Genomic DNA, 12,577 nt, shown 5'->3' with positions numbered 1-12,577 from the left:
AGCAAAAAATACATGTTTAATAATATTCTCTTGGATAGAAAAATAGATTGTCTTAACATAAAAGAGAAAGACGACATAAAGATACATACATGTTAACAAAGTTAATTGTTCTAACTGATAAATACATTAAAGATTGATTTACCAAAAGTTCATGAGAAGTAATTATAAATATCAGTTCATCATCTTGTGATTATAAAACGATCCATAACACATAAAATTAAAAAAAAAAATTGTCTCAAGTATACATTTACACACATACCTAAATTTGAAGCCCGGTTAATATATAAAACTTTACATGCACCAATATTTACATTTACTTGCATTTACATTTGGAAAGGTTGTAGTTGCTCTCTTACATCCATGGAACCACTCACATAACTCTTCAAACTCTACCAATATAATCATTATTAGAAAGAAATTGAAAATTCATTGGAGTTTCAAATTAATGTGGTGAAAGGAAAAATAGTTGGGAGTTTCAAATTGATGTGGTTAAATGAAAAACATTTCATTTATAGTATAATATGATATGATATGATATATATAGATATAGATATAGATAGATATAGATAATGATATATATATATATATATATATATATATATATATATATATAATTTTTGATCAAAAACTTTATTTAAATACTTTTATGGTGCAGTTGATATGATATAATCGATATCGTAATATTTGTAGATTGTGGATATTTTTACCTCGTATTCTATATACAAATCGTATTTGAGTTACCTCACAAATTAAAGTTATATTTTCGTTCTTTACATAATTTTTTTATGATTTTTTTATTAATTTTCTTAAGATATACTCTCAAGCTTTATTTTTTTCTTCATCCTCCATACATAATTGTTTAGATTGAAAGTTTATTTTGATGCTTTTGTGGTCCATTAAATATGGTTTGATCATCGTCGTGCTTCATATGGACTGTTGATATTTGTAAATCACATTATATATACGAATTAAAAAGGATATACATGGAGCATCAACTTACATACATGGAGCATCGACTTATGCATCAACTTACGTTTTGGCGCTTACATGATTTCTTGTTTATAGTGTTCGTTTTTTAAAAAATGCAAACAATTCTTTTAGTATAGTGGGTTTTCTTAACATCGTGCGAACGCATGAACGGTTCAAATCCTAGTTTATTTAACATTTCATAAATTTGCAGTTAAAATGTGTCTTCCAGCACGTTTGAGGTTTACAAAATTATGTAATTAGATACACACCGGACAAAAGTTAATATAAAAAATTACCTTAAGGGGTAAAGACATCAAAAAGCAATGAACTATCGTAAAGCACCATAACCTATCATTTATCCAATAGTGTGAAAAACCAAATCTCCCATCAATCCTGAAACTATTGATCAGATCGATAATTATTACGTAGAACAGTAACATGTTAGATCACATAAGATTATTTATAATATTTATATAATTTCAAAAGTTTTTCCAAGTAACATGTTAGATCACATAAGATTATTTATAGTATTTATATAATTTCAAAAGGTTTTCCAAACTAAAAAGCTAATGAAAATTTAAAAAGCCATGAGTGGAGCTTTCTAAAATTAAACTTTTTAAAGATGTTATTAATTAACCAGCTTTAGTATTTTGAATGATTGTTTGAGTTTGTTTTTCCTTTTTTTCAACTGGTTATAATTAAACAATGTATAAAAAGAAATTTTGAAAAATGCACTTTTACTGTGGGAGTTATTATATTTTTTTCTCCTTTGAGTTTTTTTTTTTCTATTTTTTAAAATTTTTTATTTTATGAAAACTCTACTTAAAAATATCTCATATGGTGGATGTTTTAGGTATTCCTCAAATTAAAAACATATTTAAAACATATTTAATAGTAAACTTATATTATAACTCACTTATCGATCGTTCCATTAAATTTAACTTCTAATTAAATGACATATTTAATTATTAACATTTTCAATACTTTCAATAATGTTAATTAATTTTCCTGTTTATATAAAATTTTCTATAAATTTTGTCATTTAATTAGTCATTTTTTAAACATGCATATATTTGAAATAAAGAAGAAATATTTTAGTAAACTGTTTCAAAACAAATATATTAAATTATATCGTTCGGAAAATCAATACGTCGTAATTATAAACAAAAAGTAGAAGATATTATATAATCTACAAATTTATATTTCATAAATGAATCGTAATTAAATATTTAATACAAATAATTAATTAATAAATTAATAAATATATCCGAAACTAAAATATAACTAAGGGGCAAAACTAAATATGATTAAAAAAGGTTAAATATATAAAATATTAAAAAAACAAATAATTATGCTCCCCACAAGTTAATAAGGGTCAATAAAAAAAGTTAATAATAGTAAACAGTTATAAAAAATGTCTCCATTAAAAATGTTTCAATAGTTAGTTAACTGCTGAAAAACTAGCAACTAATTAATAGTTGAAATCTAACAACTAATTGATAGGTGGCATCTAACTACTAGCTCATAAAAATTATATTTGTAAAAAATTAGTTGATAAATTAACAAAGAAATATAAAATAACATAAAATTTTAACTAGAAGTCTTATATATCTTGTCATCTTATATTTGTATTGTATCATATTTGTTTTTTAAGCTTCTATTGAGTAATCTAACCCATATAAACGAAGTCTTTGGAGATATTAACTTTTTTTTTTTTTTTTTTTTTTTTTTGCAAAATAATCACCTTGTCCGGAATAGGTCATTTCAGAACGATCTCCAGAGTATCGGAATAGAATTACGGACCAACGTTCCAGAACAATATTTTTTTTTTCTTTTTCATTTTGTAACATGTGTTTGGTGATTTTGTATAATATTTGTTTTTATAAAATCTAGTGCACGGAATCTTAAAATCTACAAAATATATAAAAAAGAGCAATAAGTACTTTGTTTTGAATGATATTACAATGTTAAAAAGGTCTTTGTCCTCATACCCAAAAAAAATTTCGCAAGCCGTTTACAATATGACATGGCCGAGGACCGTTTTTACCGTTTACAAAATACGAACTCCAGCCAATCAACTTCTCCAGGAACCAACACAAAAACACCTCACAATCCCCCTATAGTGGCAATTTGTTGTGGTACGTCCAGGGACTTTTAAATGGTCATCTTGAAACTCTCAAGATTGATCGCATTAGTTGGTTCGGTATTCCATTAGTTGATACACACTAGCAGTTTGTGGATGCAGACTCGCATACCTATAAACACTTCCTCTTCTACTGAACAATATCCTCTCTTCCACTAACTATGGTATATAATCATTTTGAATATCTTCACATCCAAAACACCTAAAAACCAGCTAGCGGATGGTATATTGATTGGGATATAAAGCTACACAAAAAGGTTAGAATTAGTTAATCATAAAATAACATTATATTATAAATTACTATTACTTACATAATGTAATCCAAACACAATTATATCGTATCACACTCTGCCCAAACTGGATAAACATATATGTTAGTCATGCCACTCTAGTTAAATGCATCATTGTTGAAAGCCGACAACATAATCGTCCACTAAACATCATCTCGTATATGCTCTATCAACAATGAGATCCATAACATGATGTATTGTCAATCAAAAATTTTGTAGTAAAGTAAGTATTGTTATTATAAGCATAGTACGTAATGAGCACACAATTATATAACTTACATCACATTCCAACCAGCCTATGTGACTATCCGCATATAAGCGTGTCCAAAACTCAATCGTTGGAGTACTGATCTAATAACGGTGAGCAAAGAACAGCGAACCATCTCGCTCTTTTATATAGACTATGCATGGTAGGTTCTAAAAGATTATCCAACGGTGCTAGATATTGCCATTAAACACTTTCCTCTTCATTTGTATCCATAGAGACTTATACCATATGGACATAACTTTTTGGTGCAATGAACGCCTAGGAGGTGTTACCGATGGCATTTTGTATTCATCTTGTAGAATCTCTTTTACATCTGACTATTGAATACATGCAGACGGCTGCTCAGGGGTGTGATTCAGCAGGTGTTCGGGTGTGCCTAACGCATAATCATAATCCCATAAATCATTGTCATGGTACTTTGTGGTACAAGCATCTTGCATGATAAGTGTATATATGGTTCAATAATATTTAATTATAATTGATACAAAAACATAAGGACCATAAAGTTAAATACAAACTGCATGGGAGTGAAATAATTAACAATGTACCTCTACCTCCTTCAAGGTACCAACATCGTCTTTAGGAGTCTTATTGATAAGTCTTAGAAGAATGGTTAAAGTAGCGTCATGCTCTACTAAACGCTTATCTTGTGACCTCAACTGTTTGAGACATTCACTGACCTCATTTTGCAATTCACCTAAAAATAGCTACGCGCACCACCAAACCTAAAAAAGAGTCAAATATCAGTCTAAGATCCAAAAAAACTAAAGTTTAACCATATAAAAGAGCGAGTCTTATTGATAAGTCTTAGAAGAATAGGTCAAACTTCGTCAAAACGTCAACACTCTCTCAACCAAGCGCGCCACATTCACTACAAGACAAAATAGTCAAGTTTTTCTCACTAAACAGGTGCACACTAGAAAATCCAGAACATGACGTGGCCTCTAAAAGACGCTTCGTGTCTGCTTTGATTCAACAACATAGAAACGACTTAATCTATTAAGTCCAAGCTTCTAACTTTCAAATCTGTATCCTAATGATGTCTTAATGGATAAAGTTTCAGACTTTATCCATTCAAACACCCCAAACTAACTAGATTTAAAACCCTAGTTTCTTAAAAGTCCAATATCTCATTTTTCTTCGTACATAGAGTAAAGAGAGCTCATGCATGCTCTCTAAACTCAACCAAAAGATCAGACCTGAAGTCTAATATGATTCTAATACCATAGAGTTGTCCAAACTCTAAAGATCAAACCATTAGAAGGATCAACACACCAAAATATTGACAAATCATCAATATCTTACAGATCCAATGAGGGTATACAAAAAAAAACAAGAATCTTTGTAACTTAAAAAGGTTCATCAGTTAGATGAAGGTTGATATATTCTGTTGCAAAGCTCCGATAATCATTCTTGCATAAATACTTTACTCTAACATACTAAAAGGATACAAAAATGGATGAGAGGGGAGTAGAGATGCTAAAAACTAAGGAAAGGAGGCTAGGGTTTCTGAAACATGCTCTTAAAGGGTGATGGAGGCTAAGAATGAACCAATCCTAAGGGGTTAATTGTGTTTAAATAATCCCAAAACCCTAAAAATATTTTCAACCCATTGATAGATTTAAAATGATCGATATATTCTATATTAAATGACAAAGTAAGAAATGAACTAATGATTTGAAACGATAATGATTGAAGTGAGACAAATTTTCATTCACTCAGCATAAGAACAATTCGTTTACAAGTTCATAACTATTCTTTCTATATTGTATCAAAGCCTTCCTAAAAGGCATGAACAGCTCCCTATAAATAGACAAAAAAGATAATGATTCCGAAAAATAGACATGCCCCATTTCAGAATCAGAAATAGGCCATATTCCGAAAACTACCACTTTGACACAACACAAATAATGACTTAACAATCTCCCTCTTTGTGTCAAATCAGAATGAAGTAGTCTTTATTGCTTTTCATCTCCAAAAATCTTCAGCATAATCTTCAGAATGGATCCTCGGACAGATAGATACCATCATATCATATCGAAAACACATTTAACATCGGCATCAGAATTAGATTTGTTTGTTTCGGCCGAAGATAAGATTTTTTTCAGAGAATTTGTAAAGTATAAGTATTTATCCCTCATAAAGAACATACAGTTCTTAATCTCTTCTTATTCCTTCCTCTTGTAGACAATGCTCCATCATTTGTTGTTAATAACTCCTCCCTTCATATTTTCAATGTTTTGGGGTGGATTAGTAGGCTTCAATATAGGTTTTATTTTCAGATCCGAAGCAATTTCCAAATCTATCTTCGCTATCTCTAGTATATAACATTTGATCATCCTCTTCAAATGTTCATAAATTGGCTTGAACTTTTTCACATCCTTTGCAACAATGTAGAATAACGAAATCCAATCATATAGGTTCATAAATGGCAGATCAGCCAATGTGAACTCGTGAAGAATATGATTGTGACCTCAAAATCCTTTGAATTGTATATTAATAAAGTCTTATGTTTGAAGGTATCCCAACCTTTAAATCCATGATTCTGTTCAAACTCCAAGAATCGTATTGAGGTTTTGCATATTTCAGATAAAATGAGAAGAGCTTTATGTTTGTTGTGTTGTTGGAGATTAATGATTTCTCTATCTTTTCAAAGCATCAGAAGAGAAAATATCTTGGAGTGATATAGAAGTCTAACTAACACTCCACATCGTTTTTGATGTCAACAAATGTTTTTGGTTCCAACCAAAAGGTATTCAGCTCATTGACAACTTCCTTTTTCATACGCTTAAGAGTCCAAGATGTAAATAAAGCTTTCATTTTCTCAAGAGTCATTTCGGAATACTTGGCTTTGGCCTCTTCAGCATCCAATTTTTCCCTTAAGGCATTGAGCTCATCCGGTTCTTTATCTATTTTCTCTCTTGCCATTATTTATGTTTTAGTCAACACTAGATCATCTTCAGTACCTTTTTCAAAAATGATGTTGACGTTTCCCTTTCCTAATCCCGAAGAAACATGGTCCTTTCGATCAGTCTTGACTTCTTTGATATTCTTGTGTTTTTCGGCCACAGTTTTATTTTCCAATGTGATCGTATCAGTTTCTTTGGTTTCCTTGGGGCCCGTCTGATACAGATTGTTTATATTTACCTCCTGTGTTCCCCTTGTTATGAATAATCATTGCTTTTCATAACATTCTAAATTTCATTGAGCTTCTCAAATATAGGCTTCGGCTTCTCACATAATCAGTGAATAGAGCATCTCCGGATTCCACAATACGCATCAATCGTCGATTGATTTAAAATTTACACCCTTGAAATAAAATCTTTTCTACATCAAGCTTGGCAATATCAATCGATGCATTTTTCAATTTTTCTTGAAGCACCTTCGTTTTCTGAGTTTGCTCAGCCAATTCATCCATAATCTTGTTCTCAGTAGCCAAGTTATTTTGTAACTGTAGGATTCATTCAGAAAAGAAAGTGTGAAGATCAACATTTTCTTATTGAATTATGAATTGAAGGTTAGAGAGATCTTCTTTTTCTGTTTGTAAAGAAGTCCAGAAACCTTCAATCACCTTGTTCACATCATCCTTTATCAGTGGAAGTTTGGATGTTAGACACGAACTACTGGACTTCCTTTATCAAGTTATTAACCTTTTCGGTGGATTTTGTAATTTTCTTTTCGGAATCTTGAGCAGTTTCTGTTGTTTCTTCAAGAACCTGAGCATTTGTTGACGTTAGAATTTTCATCGTTGCTCTATGAGTCATCAACAAATTTTCCCATTTGGTGGAAGAAAAGGCATTCGGGTGCTCAAATTTTCCGCACATCAGATGTGTTACCAGGGATGCCTAAAGTCCTAATCTCCTCCAAAACGGACTTGATAATAGGAACTTCCGGTGGAGTAGAGATAGTAGAAGTGGAAGGAATGGTTGAGTCTGTAAAAATCAGAGTTGAAAATGGGATAGAAATTTGAGGTTGTGATGTTTCATTAGAGCTCATTGTGGGTTGTGGGGGAATGGATGATATGGGAATTGATGTAATAATTGGAGAGGTTGACATGGGTAAAGTTGGTGGATTGAATGAAGGTGGAGGAGGAGTGGTAAGATTCAGAAATGGCTCCTTCATTATGTTTTAAAAATTATCAAATTCTAGAACGAAAGATGATGGAGGGGAAGATACCTTGACAAATGTTTCAAAAGCAGGTGGTTCGGAAGTATGTGTTGTATCTTCTTCATCATGTCGGAAAACATCATCCCCCTTGAATTTCTATTTCAGTTCTTTCTTCGGAGTCATCATCTATCACAGGAGATAGTGATCTTGGCTTCTAAACTTGTTTCTTGTCTTTCTTAGAAACATTTTCTCCTATAGAAGGAGCAGCCTTTGGTTTCCTTTTCCCACCTTGTTTTGGTAAATCACCTGCATCAATAATTTTCTTCAACTCAGTAGGTATTGGAGGAGTACCAAATGAGGGCAATTTCCGATAAGCCCTAATTATAGCATTGTTCATAGGTATCTTTTACAACATAGCTTCCGGAATGGATCCAACGAATTCAAAATTCCGAAGATCAGTCATAACAAAAGTTGTGGCCGGGAGCTTCGAAATATCAGCAATTAGAGAATCTACCATTTGAGGACCGTGGTAGTGAAGAAGAGCTCGTTTGACAACGATCGACTAAAATCGAGCATAAGAGATTTCAGCATGACGAGTGGTGGAGCTGGTACTTTAAACAAATTGAGCCCAAATCACGAACCCAAAATCTAGGTTTACACCAGTGTATAACCCATATATCATCATATAAAAAATTTTGCTCGCACTATCAGAGCCTAAAACCCTCTATGATAGAATCTTGAAAAAAAGGGTGAATAATCCATTCCAAATTGGAGGTAAGTAGGATTTCCTGAACTTTGACAATAAGGAAATGTCACATGTATATTCCATCTGATAGAACAACTCTATAATGTTTGTTGCCGAAATAGATTCTGGATCAACACCTACTATAGACGAAACAAGCCCTAGAAGTTTGCAGAAATTGGCTTTCGAGATGGAATTTTTGTGGTTTGAAACTTCAAAGTTAATGATCTTAACAGACTTGTTGTATATGGTCGTGGAATATGCTTTTGAACAAGAGGAACATCTTCATACGTTGTCATCGCCTTCATAAATGGCGAAAATCTTAGACACTCGATTAAAGGCTTAATCAGAGCGTTATAGCAAGATGCGTCAAGGTCGACTATGAGATTTTGGTTGGGTTGGATGTTTAACATGCTCACTAATGATTTTTGATCAACAAAAGAAACATGCTCAGAGGATGCCATTGAAACTATGAAGAAGAAGATGAATAGTGGAGAACTTTTGCGTGAAGATCCATGAAATATATTTTCTATAAGTGATAATGAACCGGTTGAGATGATTTTATATCAAAGAGGATGAGTGGAGAGAGAAACCGCCATTTCACGTTTCAATAACGCCGAATAATCAACCAATAAGATATTGCCAACTTATTATGCTCCTGTCAGTGGCCGTTATAATAACCATGTTGATGTTAGAGAAATTAAAAAGACACGCCATGATTTGAATTTTCCATTACCAAGACAAGGTGTTTTTGGATTCACCACTTTCAGAATCATTGATTTACCCTCCAACTTTGCATAAGCTAGAATAGTATCTATTGGAATTACGACCAAGATTCATTCTTCAGAAATAAAGTAACCAATCGGAACCGAAACCAGACTTTGTAAAATCACAACGACTTTAGTGTAAGAGTGTGCCAAAGAAAAAGAATTAATCAAATTCAAAATGTAGGATTTGTGATATCAAACATGTTTGATATGAAAAGTAGTTTGATCCCGGGCAATGATCTCTTCCTTCTGAGTCAAGATAGACTCTGAAGTGCTTTTGTAGTTTCCCTTTGAATTGCGATCATAAGTTTGTTGAGAAACTATGAAAGGCTTCTTTTATAAGTCTTAATGGGAGGTTTCTACTTCAAATAGATTTCGAAACTCAACATAAGTACGAAGATCTGAAAGAAGTACTTGTGTGACCATTGTAGCCATAAAAACAAATAAGCTTTGGATATTCATTGTAGTAACTTGGTGTTTCGGAAAAATGTTCATTCGGAAATCTCATAATAAAAGAATGTAATAACCTGGATCTTGTGGGAGGAAATGACTTAGGACCAGAATATCTCATTAAGACCACTCAAAGGAAAAATGAGATTTTGAACATTCAAAGGTACAAACCAAATGGTTTTATCCGTCAATTCAGTGGGTATAATATCTAGAACAATAAATTGTCCACCGTCAATTTAGTGGTTAAAACTAGAACAAAAAAACTGTTCACCGTCAATTCAGAAAAGGTAATTGGATTTTGGGTTTCACTCGAAATCATGGTAATAACGATTTAATTATCATAAACACTGATGTTATGTAACCTAAACCTCAGTGGTAACACCTGAGAGTCTAAAGGGTTACGATTGTGAACATAAAATAGATGGAGAATAATAGATGGGAGTCAAATGGTTGGGAGTTTCAAGAAAATCATGTTAGCAATGATTTTGCGATCATTAACAAGAATTTTTGTAGCCCTATACCGAAACTGGTTGTGTTTCGATAGTCAAGGGAACTACATGGAAATCATGATAAGATATGGTAGAAAGAAGTTATGATGCTAACCGCCAATTCCTTGTTGCAGACTAAAATTAATGAATGAATTTACCATCAATTTCATGAAAACAAAATATTTTTGAAATATTTGATTTGTCAGAACACTAAAATAAAGAAAAATATTTTTGCGATTTTTGAATTTATGAATAAAAGGAAATCTAGAAACGACTGAAATATTTTTAGAATTTTGTTTTTCTGAAAAGAATAAGAAAAAAAATATTTTTGGATTTTTGCTTTTCTGAAAAAAGACTTACAAAGATAGTGGATTCCGAAATCTGAATGAACAGTTACTTCAGACCTACTCCGAGGATTGGAGCAAGTTGGAAGTGAACAGTTGATTCTGATAGCTTCTGAAGATCGGAACCATTCAGAAGTGTACAATAACATGAACTATTACGGTGTTGATTTTGGAACAGATTCTGCTTCAATCATTCTCAACCCTTGTAGAATCTGATTGAATGATACTTCTGGTAAAGCTTTAGTGAAGATATCGGATACCTGATCTGAGGATCGAACAAAGTGAACTTCCACATTCCCATCTTCAACATGGTCCTTGATAAAGTGGTACCAAAGAGCAATATGTTTCATCCTGGAATGTTGCACTGGATTGTGACAGATTCGAATGACTCTTTCAGAATCACAATACAAATGAATTCATTCCATATTGATTCCGTTGTCTCTTAGTTGATTATGAATCCATACCACTTGAGATGTGCATGATGTCGTTGCAATATATTTTGCTTCAGCTGTGGATAAGGACACACATGTTTGCTTTTTGGACTGCCAGCTGACAAGCTTTCCGTCCAAAATTTGACATCTTCTTGATGTACTTTTCTGATCAAGAACACATCCTCCAAGGTCAGCATCAAAATAGGCTTGCACAAAGAATCCTGAATTTGACGGATACCATAAATCTAGAGAAGATGTTCGATTTAGATATCAGAATATGTTCTTAACTGCCATCATGTGACGTTCTTGAGGATTCTCTTGGAACGTTGCACAGTAACAGACAACAAACATTATTCTAGATGACTAGATATTAGATACAATAAATATCCGATCATTTGACGAAACAATGTAATATTTGCTGTTGGATTTTCAAGTGAGGGAGAGAGTTTCATTCCGAACGCCATAGGAACTTTGACTTTTGAACCACCCATCATTCCGAATTTGGCCAATAATGTCTTTGTTAAAGCTTCGTGATTGATGAATATTCCATCCGAACTCTCTCTTATATTTAAACGAAGGAAATAATTAATTGAACCCATATAACTTATTTCAAATTTTGTCTCCATTATTTTTCGGAGTTCAGCGGTTAAGTTGGGATTAATGGATCTAAAAATAATATCAACATAAATTTGAACTATCATTAAATGGTCACCCTCCTTCTTTTGAAACAAGGTAGGATTAACAGAACCTTGTTTGAATTGAGACTGTTTTAGAAAACGAGTTAGAGTTTCATACCATGCCCGTGGAGCTTGTTTAAGACCATATATAGATTTGTCCAGAATATAACAGTAATTCGGAAATTTTTCATTCACAAAACCTGGAGGTTGTTCAACGTAGACTGATTCTTCAAGTTCTCCATTCAGAAATGCACACTTCATATCCATTTGATATACTTCAAAGTATTTGTGAGCAGCATAGGCTAGAAATATGCAAAGTGATTTAAGTCTAGCCACAGGAGAAAGCATCTCTTCGTAATCGATGCCTTCTTCTTGACATGTAACATCCCCCTCTGACACGAATAAAAGAATGTAATAACCTGGATCTTGTGGGAGGAAATGACTTAGGACCAGAATATCTCATTAAGACCACTCAAAGGAAAAATGAGATTTTGAACATTCAAAGGTACAAACCAAATGGTTTTATCCGTCAATTTAGTGGGTATAATATCTAGAACAATAAATTGTCCACCGTCAATTTAGTGGTTAAAACTAGAACAAAAAAACTGTTCACCGTCAATTCAGAAAAGCTAATTGGATTTTGGGTTTCACTCGAAATCATGGTAATAACGATTTAATTATCATAAACACTGATGTTATGTAACCTAAACCTCAGTGGTAACACCTGAGAGTCTAAAGGGTTACGATTGTGAACATAAAATAGATGGAGAATAATAGATGGGAGTCAAATGGTTGGGAGTTTCAAGAAAATCATGTTAGCAATGATTTTGCGATCATTAACAAGAATTTTTGTAGCCCTATACCGAAACTGGTTGTGTTTTGATAGTCAAGGGAACTACAT

The sequence above is a fragment of the Lactuca sativa genome, chromosome 8, assembly GCF_002870075.4.
Source record: "Lactuca sativa cultivar Salinas chromosome 8, Lsat_Salinas_v11, whole genome shotgun sequence".
In the NCBI taxonomy this organism is placed as follows: domain Eukaryota; kingdom Viridiplantae; phylum Streptophyta; class Magnoliopsida; order Asterales; family Asteraceae; genus Lactuca; species Lactuca sativa.
The sequence above is the reverse complement of the archived record's forward strand: the minus strand, read 5'-3'. Positions refer to the sequence as shown.